The sequence below is a fragment of the Anomalospiza imberbis genome, chromosome 7, assembly GCF_031753505.1.
Source record: "Anomalospiza imberbis isolate Cuckoo-Finch-1a 21T00152 chromosome 7, ASM3175350v1, whole genome shotgun sequence".
NCBI lineage: Eukaryota > Metazoa > Chordata > Aves > Passeriformes > Viduidae > Anomalospiza > Anomalospiza imberbis.
In genome coordinates, this window is record NC_089687.1 from 5,881,459 (window position 1) to 5,892,969 (window position 11,511).

At 42.9% G+C, this 11,511-nt stretch overlaps 1 long non-coding RNA gene across 1 annotated transcript; it reads left to right on the top strand.

Moving 5' to 3' along the window:
* The first annotated feature begins 5,944 nt into the window (after nt 1–5,944).
* On the top strand, nt 5,945–11,284 carry LOC137476822 (uncharacterized). Its single transcript, XR_011000636.1, has 2 exons — nt 5,945–6,461; nt 9,246–11,284. It is a non-coding gene; the product is annotated as an uncharacterized lncRNA (long non-coding RNA).
* Nucleotides 11,285–11,511: the final 227 nt, after the last annotated feature.

The window sequence follows — 11,511 nt, forward strand, 5'->3', positions numbered from 1 at the left end:
GCCTGGCAGCCAAGGAAATGTCCTGAGTGGAAATTTGCCAGCACTAACTCCCCTGTCTGACTCTCTGCTGGTGAGTTCAGGTTTTGGGCACCAATAGCACTACTCTCTGCACTCCAGGCCTCTAAATCTATGCAATTACCCAGATTCAACCTTCTAAGCACTCGTGCAAGGGAAATCATTTTGTGGTCCTTGATGAATCCTCCAGGATAGTTCAGCATGGAAGCCCTGAGTCTCATTGTCTGACGATGAAGAAAACACTGGGGTTTAACAGGCCTGATGTGGATTGTGGTTTTTCTGATGATGGCCTGAGCTGAAGCCCTAAGACTGCTCTGGGTGTGAGTTTTCCTGAGCCCAGGCACATTTTCTGCCAAGCAACATCATCCTCCTGGATCTTGTGAATTTGTGAATTTTGCCCTGAAACCTTAAACATGTTTCCAAACTAATTCCATGACTAATGAAGGCTCTGGCTTGGGCTTAAGGACTGCAAATACCTCATATCTGTTGGTGCAATGTCCAGCACGGTGATAAAATGATGTCTGTCCTTTCTGAACTGCAAAGTTACTTTGTGTATTCCCAGGAAGCGCCATGTTTTGGAGAAAAGCTGGATTTGCAGACACATGCTGACAATCTGGGCAGTGTCCATGCAGGAGGTGCACATTTTCTGAAGGAATGGAACCCGTTACATGGGCATATTGTTTTGTATTCAATGTGAAATAAGATTTGCCAGAAATGTGTCTTTTCAGGACCAGTAAGACAATGACACAGTGGAGGGATTGAGCATCTGTTTATCTTTAGCAGTAAAAGTAGAAAGTCATGCAAATTATTAGCAAAAACAAACCAAATAAGAGAAAAGTAACTATATGAAGTCCCAAATCTTAGCTCCAGGTACAGCAATCATCGGTATACCTATTTCTTCCCATTTGCATGATTAATTGACATCTTGTTAACTTCTCATCAGGGAAACTGCAAATCAGCATGGAACAAAACAAACACTTCTCAACAGAGAAGAGGGTCTCTAATTGTGAGTTCTACTGGCATCAAAACTGAGTTTTAAAAATGCATTTCAGGAGTCAACCTGTGTTTCACTCCGGGTAAGCTGGAGATTGGAAACTATCTGATCTGCTGCTGGAGAGTGTCCGGGGCAGCCCAAGGTGTGCTGGAAATGCTGCTCTGACTTTGGAACTGTAGGGGTGATGTTGTGAGGACAGCTGTGATTAATGAACTGGTGGCTGTGGGAACTTCCTGATACCCAGGAGAGTTTGCAGCACGGTCCCATGGCTCCCTGCATCCCTTTCAGAGGGACTGCTGCCTTCCTGTGCACAGTGCTTGGCCAGGAGATCAGCAAGCACTTAACGCTCCCGCTCATCGCAGCAGTGGTATTACAAGATTTTTCTCCCTGTTGCAGCCTGACAGTTCCAGTGGGAATTCTGGACTAAATGGCTTTTTTTTTTTTTTTTTTTTTTCATGCACCAGAGAGTAATTTAATTTGTTTTCTCTCTTGCTTGTTTTGTGTTGCCACGGCAGAAAGGACAAGGACTGATAAAGGGAGAAAGCGGGAGAGCTGCGGCGGTGATTTTCCATTTTATTTATGGTGATGCTGTGTAACGAAATGTAAAAATATATCTGGATGCTGACAATTTTGGGGCAATTTTGTCCCTCCTTGATCCCAGGCTGGCACTTTGAAGCTCTGTCCTCGACCCTCTGTGAGGAGCAGTGCCCAAGCAGAGGCATCATGCAAAGGTTTGCATCCTATGTGTGGGTGACTCTCACAAAAGAGAAAACAAAAGAGCGAGCAGTTTATTTATCTTGGAGGAGACATGACGGGCTAAATCTTGCACTCCTGAAACTGAAGTCAAAGGAATGAGTCCTGTGAATGATGAGAGAGAAGGCTGCGACCTAGAGACTTAGCAAAATCCTCCCAAAGGAGAGTGTGAGAAATGTCATTACAGCTGAAAACAGAAATACCTGGCTTTTCTTACAATCTTTTCCAACTAGTACTCAATTTGCATGACTGGTGAGAACTGAATCATGCTGTGTGAGACTTTTTGATCCATAAAACCTTACAGAAGGAGACAATGGACATTTCAAAATCAATGGCCTGGATAACCAGCAAGGTATGAGTGGTGGTGACTGCCCACTTGGAAAAAGGAAGAATGTAGTGGGGTGGAACCTGAGCAAGTACAGACCCAGTGATGCCATTAACTTTTCTTTTGAAAGACACTCTTGCAGTGCCTTTGCATCTCTTGTTCACTGCCCTGCCTGGCCAGGCATCATTTTTATTAGAAGAAAACAAAATATTTTAAAGACCATGTAAGTAAATATTGAATAAGAACAATCAAATGACAAAGGAGACAGAGAAAGGCCACAATTTCACTTTAACTGAGGGAAAGTGTTCCCAAACCACTGAGAGAAACAACATGTGAGTATCTTTTCAAAGGGCAACAGTATTTAATGGCATGGATACATCAGCTTTGCTTTTTAATTTTTTTTTTGACTGTGTTTTGTTGCAGGAAGCAGTGGCAACACCCATGTTCAATAATACTGAGGGTGCAATGCAAGAATTGCCACACTGGGCTAAACTTCTGATGTCCTCGAGGGACTGCAGAGCCAAGTGACTTTGATGGATCACAGTTGCACTTGAAACCGAGCAGGGAAAGATTAGCGTGTCTCGGGCAGAGAGATTCCACTCACCTGATTCTATTCTGTTCTGATGAGATAATTTTTCTAATTAACCTTGATAGCACTTCCAGACACCAAGGCCTATCCACACACAGATGGAAATACATTTTCAAATGGACATTTCACTCCTACCAATGTTTCCTAGTAGGGAATAGAGAAATTTAACACCTTTGTTGCCAACAGATTTGTTTGGGTAACTAAGGCTGAGCCTCTTTAACAGAAGCAGAAGTTTCCCCCAAGAGCCTTTGGCAGAAATCCAGGCTTCCATAGGCACTGAGGTGTCTTGAGTACACTGATGCAATAAAGGGAGCAGTATGAATTCAGGAGCAACCTCAGTGTCAATTTCTGTTTGTTCCTCTTTTCATCCTTATCAAGGAAGTCAGTGGCGCTGTCCTTTTCTGAGAAGGGTCTGAACAACTCTAAAAATGTTTTGAAAGGCAAACCATGCCAGAATGGGGTCCTTTGGAAGTGTTCAATGTCTGACCTTTATCCCTCACACCATCCCACTTAGGAAGAGGAAGGACCATCTCATAATCCCAATGAATTCTCATGAAAATCATCCTGGAAGTGAAATTAACCATTCCCCCTGCTCTCACCTACTTTGCTCCATTTTAAAAGTGTCCAGCAAGAAGTTTTTCAAAGCTTTCCTGACCCTTGCTCTTGTCCGAGTTTACATCAACACTGATTTTCTACTCTGTAGAGGTGGAAACACAGATCTCTGCTTCCCTGGAGGACCTGTGACACCTGTGAGAAAGAGCAGTAAGTCCCTGGCCATTCTTTCACCACATCCTTTGAACCTGCTGCAGAAGAGGTGAGACAAGTTCTGCTTTCCCAGAGCACTTGCTGCTGGTCAGGTTTTTCTCTGTTACTTGAAAGATGCTAAAGCTTGCTGAGAATGCATTATAAAAAAATCAAACGTGCTATCAAGGCTCAAATGCAATGAAACTGGATTAATTCCTAGCTATTCATCATATTTCCAAGTCTCTGAATATGCTGTTACCAACAGAGCAGTGTTTAAAGGGAGCTGCAACATCATTCCCTAACCCTTCATACAGGCAGAATAATAGAGAATCTCTGTCACGGGTAAGAGCCTGCACTTTCCCCAGGAGCTGGCAAGTCAGATTTATGGAGAAGTTTTAGGAGGATATTTGGCACCAGCTAAACAGAGTTCAAGAGAGAGCCCATGTATCTGGGAGGTTTAGGACCACAATTTTAAGGATGTCACAATGCTTTTATCTCTCTTCAGAAGTTGTGCTGGTACCACATCACCACCCTGCCTTCCCCCTTCTCACACAGAGGCTGCTCCCATTTTTCCTGCAGCTGGGTTTATACAAAACCAATACTTAGCTGTCTTGTTTCAGGTGATTTTATAGGTCTCTTAACATCTGCTAAAAAATGTAATTGCTGTGGGTGAGCATGACTTTACTGGGCAGAGGTGATCTTTTTGTTGAACTGGATTTCTCTAGCTGTAGCAAATGTTCTGTGTTTTTCTTCTCAAATAAGTCAATTACACTGTCCATTTCTGAGCCAGTTTTACAAAGATTGTAAAATGAAAGTGTTTTGTAACTAAAACATGCCAATGACTCAGAAATTACTTATTTAAACCCCAGCTGTGCCATTGACCTGAACAGACTGATGAGGAGCTGTCACTCACCCAAGCCTCAATGACAATCTTCATGATGGATCACAAAAATATTTTGCAAAAATTTCAGACTTGATCCTATGTACAGATATATATTTTGCAGACATACTTTGATGAGGGATTTTGTCTCACTTTGCTTATTTCTGAGGCACTTCCCACCTTGTCAGCCTTTGCCATAGCTTTTAAAGGACACAGGCAGAGAAAGAACAGATGGAAATAAGGATAATTGCTTACTTTGAACACTGAGAGAAATGCACAATGTCTGTAAGGTCTCATCCAAAGTTAATGGAAAGACTATCAATCCATTGTACCTACACTGTGTTCACAGGCTCTGAGCAGCTTTCAGGAATGGGGCCTGATGACTACAGAAGGTGAGGAAACACATTTTCCCCCATTTCACTCAGGCAGAGATTTTTGTGCTTCCCAAGGTCACACACAGCAGTGGAGCAGGCACTGAAGCTGGGTATTTCAAGTTCTTTGGTTGCCAATCATTGCAGGGATTGAAGCTGGGTATTTCAAGTTCTTTGGTTGCCTTATGGTGACCAGATCCCTCCTCACCTGCACCACAGCATCCCTGTAGCATCGAGCAGTCCCAAAGCTCCTCCAGCATCCCCCAGCACACACTGCAGCACTCTGGTATTGGTTATGAAGTTCCCTCTCTGGGAAAGGGGATTTTGCACAACAGCTTAGGCTGTGGAGGGCTGGGATGTGATGAAGACCCTCCTGCTTTGGGCTAATCACAGCTAAATTTGACTCTGCCACTGCCATGCAGTACATGAGGAGTGTAATTTTGTACAAAAATAACATAGATGGTATTTTGAACTAAATGTTCACTGCATGCAGTGCTCATGTCATTCCTAGGAACTACACAAAGATAGCATGAAGGGCTTAGCTATGAGGATTGAAATAGTAGAGAGAATTCAGAAACCATAGTTAAAGAACTTTAAAAGAACATCTGAGAAGATGAACCTTTTGATAGGATTTAGGCTGCCTATGGGATTGCAGAGCTTTAATCAACAAAAGCAGCTTATTCTATCAGTGTCATGAGCAACAGCAGAAAAGGCTTCATCAGTGAGGAACACTGTAGAAAACAATTTCTTTGGTTTAAAACCTTGTTTAGAGCAATCTGAGGCTCGCCCCCTTAGTCTGGCAACCATCTGGATGGATTTTGCTTTGGAAAGCCTGTTTTGAACTTGAAGCAAGCAAACATTTGTTCACATGGTGGGAAAGAAAAGATTGAAGCAATGTGCCAGAACTGGAAAAGCCACCCATGCATATCAGTACATTTACCTAGAGCAAAATAAGCTCTTTGTTTTTGGGACATTGTCTTTAGTCCCCTTGTCAAGGTCTCCTTGACCATTCTGCATGGTGCAAAGTCAGGGAAAGACACTGATTTTCCCTGTGACATCTATTTCTGAAACACACAGTTGTGTTCAGATCCATTACCAGACTCTCACATGTTACAGACTGTGGGGGGCAATTTTTATTTTCTTTTCAGTCACCCCAATAGCAGTTTTCAGTGGGCCAATTCCCTGGGGAGGAGGTGCCCCCCTGGCTGGCAGCACTGCTGGCAGCCCAGCCCTGGAGCAGAGAGCATGGAGCACTCCAGGGGTTCTGGGGAGTTTTGCAGGAGCAGTGCCCAGCAAGGTGGCAGTGCCAGACAGTGTCACCTCTGCCTGCCTGGGGTGCCAGAGCCAGACATCTTGGACAGCTGGACCCAAAGCCCTCAGCTGGTGCTGGGGCCCTGTCCAAGCCCCATAAAGCAGGGTGGATGGTAAATTCCATAATGGGAAGGCAGAAATGTTTATTTTCATTTTCCTCTATGGTTAGCTGTCATGAATTTGGGTGGAACTGCTTCTTGGATGGACCCCAGACAGTTCTGTCTCTGTGCTGCAGCACATTCACTCCAACACTCATTAAATGAGCTGGCAGGTCAGGTGATGGTTGTTTCCCATTTCAAACTATTTAGCACCCTTGGCTGTTTATTTGGTAACTGATATAATTCAACAAACAAAAACCCCAAACCAGGAACTGCTAATGCATATCCAACCTAAAGAGTAGCTAAACTTCCATGTTCTTTAGCATTCTTAGCTGTCAGCATTTCCTAAGCCTCTGAACCTGCCTCACCCCAAGCACAAAGGTAAGAGGAACTTTTTATTTCGTGCTTCTTTTCATAGCTTCAAGTGTGGTGTAAATAACCTTTCCCATAAAGTCAGCTAATGTGATCCTTCATCTCAGACATGCATAATTTACAAACCTAAAACTGATGGGTTGTCACATTTGTAGGAATGCACATATGGGGTGAAAAGTTTGAGTATTTTGGAAGGAGCTGATACTTGCCCCACAAAAGCCACTGATAAATCTGATTATTTGTGCACCATCATTGTTCTGGCAGAAAGACAGCTGTGCTGCCTGACTAACATCAAGCACTGTAAGGCTACTTCGCTAGTGTATATTTTCACAATCTAATGCTAATTTTTGCAAGTGCAAATATTTTTCCTTAAGGACAATTTTCATTTCTTTTCTTTAAAAATTACCTTGAAGCAAACTACAACTCAGTGTTAAAATTAAAAGCACAGGTTTAAAATAAATGCATTAAAATGCTTTAAATTCCTGTAAAACCTTTCTGAAATTTTTAGAGCTAATTGAGGGCACCTATGCAGGCACATAGTGCCTTCCCACCAGCACTGCGGAGTCTGAGAGCTGAATTATTAAGAAAGCTCTTTTGCTGGATTTCTGACAAATCACTTTAATGTGCCAAAATTGATTTGGCATGAAATCTTCAATAGACCCTCCAGAATACTAATAGCATTAAAGGCAGGGGCCAGAACTGACAACCTTGCTTGGCTGGACTTGGGTTCATAAATTAGCAGTGAGGTGTCCAAATTAAAGCCCTCTGCTCCCAGCTGTGCTGTGTGTCTGTCTGTCCAGCTGAAGAGATTTCAGCAAGAGGCAAACGGGGGAGCTGGGAATACTGGGGATGAGGAGAAGACTTTATTTAATGGCTTTGCTTCTCACCTCTAATCTTTGTCTACAAGCCCTAGATGCTGTAGGTAACCACTCCAGATAGTAGCTAAACTACTATAGTTTTGTCCTTTCCCCCCCCTCTTTGTTTTTGTTACAAATCCTTAGATCTTGACTCTGAACACACATCTTCCTTTCCAGCCATTGGGAGCACCAGCACAGCCCAGTGCTCAGGGCAGAGAGCACAGAGCTGGCAGGTGAAGATCCCTGGTCTCTTCTCCCAGCCCCACTCTGAGCACTCCTCATGGCCTTGGATGAACCTTTCCCAGGCTTCCACGTTCTTGTCTGTAGGACAGCAGTGTCAGTGCTAATTTCCCATGTATGCTGAGAACATCTCTTGTTACAGCCACCTACTTGCCGTGAAGCACAAATTTACTGTAGGATCTTTGGTGTGTAGAGCAATCTTCCCTCAGCTAGTTGTGTCTATGGAATTGAAGAATGTGAAGCAGCATTTGGGCCAGGTCTTTAGGCAATAGGTACATATGTGCTATCTCTGTAACATTTAGGGACAGAAGCCTCAGGTGACATAAATCTGCTTCCTTTAACTTTAATGAATTTGAAATAATTTCCTGTGGTGGAGATATTGATTCAGTTCAGCTGAGGTCCAGGCCTCTGCCATTTCAGCAGCAGCAGCGTTTCCTGAAACAATTGGGAAAATTACAGTACAGGAGGAGCTCTGCAGCCAAGCAACAACTCAAGGGAGCTAAAACTGTCGTAGCTGATTAACAGAAATGAAAGCTGCTCAGAAACAAATCTGAGTATGAATTTGGAGTGCAAGAATTAATTGAGAAGGGGATTCTCTTTGTACTTCTTTTAGTAGGTCAGGCAGTTTATCCACTAAGATGCCTTTGAAGCTGCCAGCAAGGAAGGCATCACTGGAAAGATGAAACGAGCCAGTGAGTGAAGTAATCTGGGTGTCCTAAACCCTGCTATTCTGAGTGAATTCGTTGCATGGTGAATAACAGAAGTCTGAGCCAAAGGGTCCATTACCCTTTCCAAAGAGAGGGTGAGGAAGGGATGAGTGAGGGTAAGGTGCAGCTTTAGTGCAAGAACGGGTGGGACACCCAGAGGCTGAGCTTCTGCTCCGCACACACAGCTGTGCAAACATTTTTGTGGTGCTGCAGAGAACACCAGAGCACTGACCACAGACTCACAGCCAGGTGCTCCCATCCTGCTGCCACTCATTTAATGGTGGGGTGGGTCAGGTGAAAGTTTGTGGTCATATCACGGTGCCTTAGTGGGCGGCTGGTCAGAGAGCCATGAATTCAGTGGGAGTTTTACATTGATTTTAATAGAATGTGGCATAAAAAGCAGATAAAGGCACAGGAACTGATCAGTTGAATACAGGGGAAGGACTAGAAGTCCTGCAGAGGTCAATGAGAGGAAAGGTTTTCCCCAATAACATACAGAAAGGTATTTGAGAAAAAGAAATGTGCATTTAGAGCAAAGGAAATTGAATGTTTGTTTTTTTTTTTTCTGGCCCCTGGCTGCTTGAAGATACTGACAGTAGAAAAATGCACTTTTTAAAGCTGTCTCTGTTTTTAGTGAAGAAGAGCAATGTAGGATTTTTATCCCAAAGAGTGCAGAAGTAAAAGAGATATTAGGACCCTGCAGTCCCGCTCTTGCTCATCAAAGAAGAGTTGTGGAAGACCAAGCCATCCTCTGCCTCCAGCATCCAACCTTGTACCTAAGTAATCACTCACCCTCCACTAAGGATCGGTTAGATATAAGAAATGGAGGAGAAAAGAATGCAGTCACAGGATATAACACATTTCAGGAAGTTAAAGTGTGAAAATACTACTTACTTTGCCCATAATTTTCCGTACCTATAGCTGGAAAACCAATAAAAGGGGCTTTTTGTCATAATGCTGTATTATGTTGTATTTATTGTTTTTTCCAGCCTAAAGTGCTTTGTGCGTGAGATTAAAAAGCTGCAAGTCTCAGGCCATCTGGCCAACCAAATGGATTTGGTGTACAGGATCACTGCCAGATGTATGCCAGTTGTAAGTTTAATTTTTGAACATATAAAGTGCCTGGGGCTCTGTCTGTTATTCAGAGGAAACCATGTTCCAGTTTTCCAAAACAATCCAGATACAGTTCAAGCCCAGGAGTATGGTCCATTCTCCTTCACCTGGTTTAAGGGCATATTCTTCATTTCTCATAAACAGAAAATGATGGCAGGAGAATTTTGAAGATATCTTATGTGTTAGGTGTATTTGATCACAGCTGTCTGACCTTATGGAATGGTAGGAAACACAGCAATAAGTTTTCTTAAGGACTTTCACTGAAATTGTCTAATTGAAAGATAAAATTCAGTACTTTAGACTAATTTGCACTTATTTGTGATCAACTTGGAGAATAAATGCTTTCAAGTATGTGATAGTTTGTGGTATCTTAAAAGTGGTATTTAATTTATTTGATTTATTTAAAATGAGGAGCTAATGGAAAATGAGATATTTTTAGCTTTACATACTCTAAGAAGGATAACATGCATTTAATTTTTTATTTTGCAAATGTTCTCACATAAGAAATTCTGTAGCCTGGGATAGATATTGTGAAAATTAGGAAAGGTGTGAGCACAGATAGCTCTGGGCTTTGCAAACAGTTCTTGAGGATTTTGTTCAAAACACACCAGCTGAAATCCAGGGTAAAACAGGATTTGGTGATGGGAGACAGTGATTTGTGGGTCTGGCTCTCCTCCTGCCCACATAAGTGTATTTCTTCACAGCTGAAATCCTGAGGTTGAATTACTTTCTCCTAAGCAGACCTGAAGGCCCAATGAATCAGAGATAAATGCTTGGAAAGGAAAGACTGACTTATTTGTCAGGGCACAGTTATTCTTTGCTGCAGGGGAGGAGCTGGTGGAAGCCAGACACCCACAGCACCAGGGGCTCCTGCAGGGAGTCTCAGGGCCTTTGAGAGGCACCAAAATTGGGACAGCCCAGCCCAGCCCACCACTCTGGCTGAGTTTGGCAATTTCCATCACAGTCCAGTCAGGATATATGTAGGCAAAACCAAGTTCAAATGTTTGGGAGAGCGGCAGCCACATTGCTGGACACTGCCAAGGAGAGCCTACAACAGGAATTTCTTTGCAAATGTCTCTAAATCTAAAATTAAATCTCAGTCTTCCTAAGAAAGGGTTGCATTGGCTCTGAAATCAGCAGGGCTAATTGCAGCCATGCTCCTGGAGATTGATAAGAAGTTTTGGCGAGCAGCTCAGGAGGTTACCCTGTGGAAAGGGCTCCATGACCTTTTGCATGCACCTTTCCAATGAAGAGCCATAAAAGAAAAGCTGGCATTATTATTTGTAGTCTATTTTATTCCTGAAAGTCATTTTCCCTGTGATATTATCCCCCTTTTTCCTCCCACGGACTCATACAGCCGGTGGAAATCAGAGGAGCCAAACAAATAGTAGATTTCATAAAGTAAGGAGCAGCAAATTGAGCAAAAGGAGGATTATGAGGACTAAATCTTTTGTTCAAAGAATGATTAAAAAGCATTAAGTTGGATGAAGTCAATCTAGAGCTTAACTGAGTGAACCTTCTGCTCTGTTTTTCTTCTGTTTGGCTTTACAGGTATTAAAAAATTAAAGGAGTGGGAGTGACCTCTTGAGGACTGCTGAGGCTGGAGCTTTTTAGAAAATAATAGTTGAGCAAAACCAGTTGGACATAAGCTCTTTTTCCTGGTTTCCAGGCAATGTAAATTGTCCTGGCTGGCGGTGTCCAAGAGCGGCAAGAATAAGTTCAGGCTTGTTTCCAGCAGAGGACTCCATTCACACCCAAATGTGTGTGCTGTGGGGATTCCTCCAGGCAATGAAATTCTGGGATTTGTGTTTTCCTCTCACCATGGCTTAAGTGAAAACCATTCCCTGCCCAAGAGCAAATACAGCTGCAGTCCATTGCTGAAACAGGGAATCTGTCAGGGTAATTGTTATTTGCTTTGCATTCAGAATACCTTTTATACCTTTTTTTTTTTTTTTTTTTGTGGATTTAAGATTAAATCTGCACAAGATGAGGCCATCCAACTTTCAGGATGGTTTGCCTTACAAAAAATTGTGTATTTAGAGGATCACAGCTCCTTTGCAGGAAAGAGCAAAAGTATGAAGTAGGAGTTGTCAGTGGATGCTATGCTGTAGCCATGGATGCACATCAAGAGAGACTAAACCC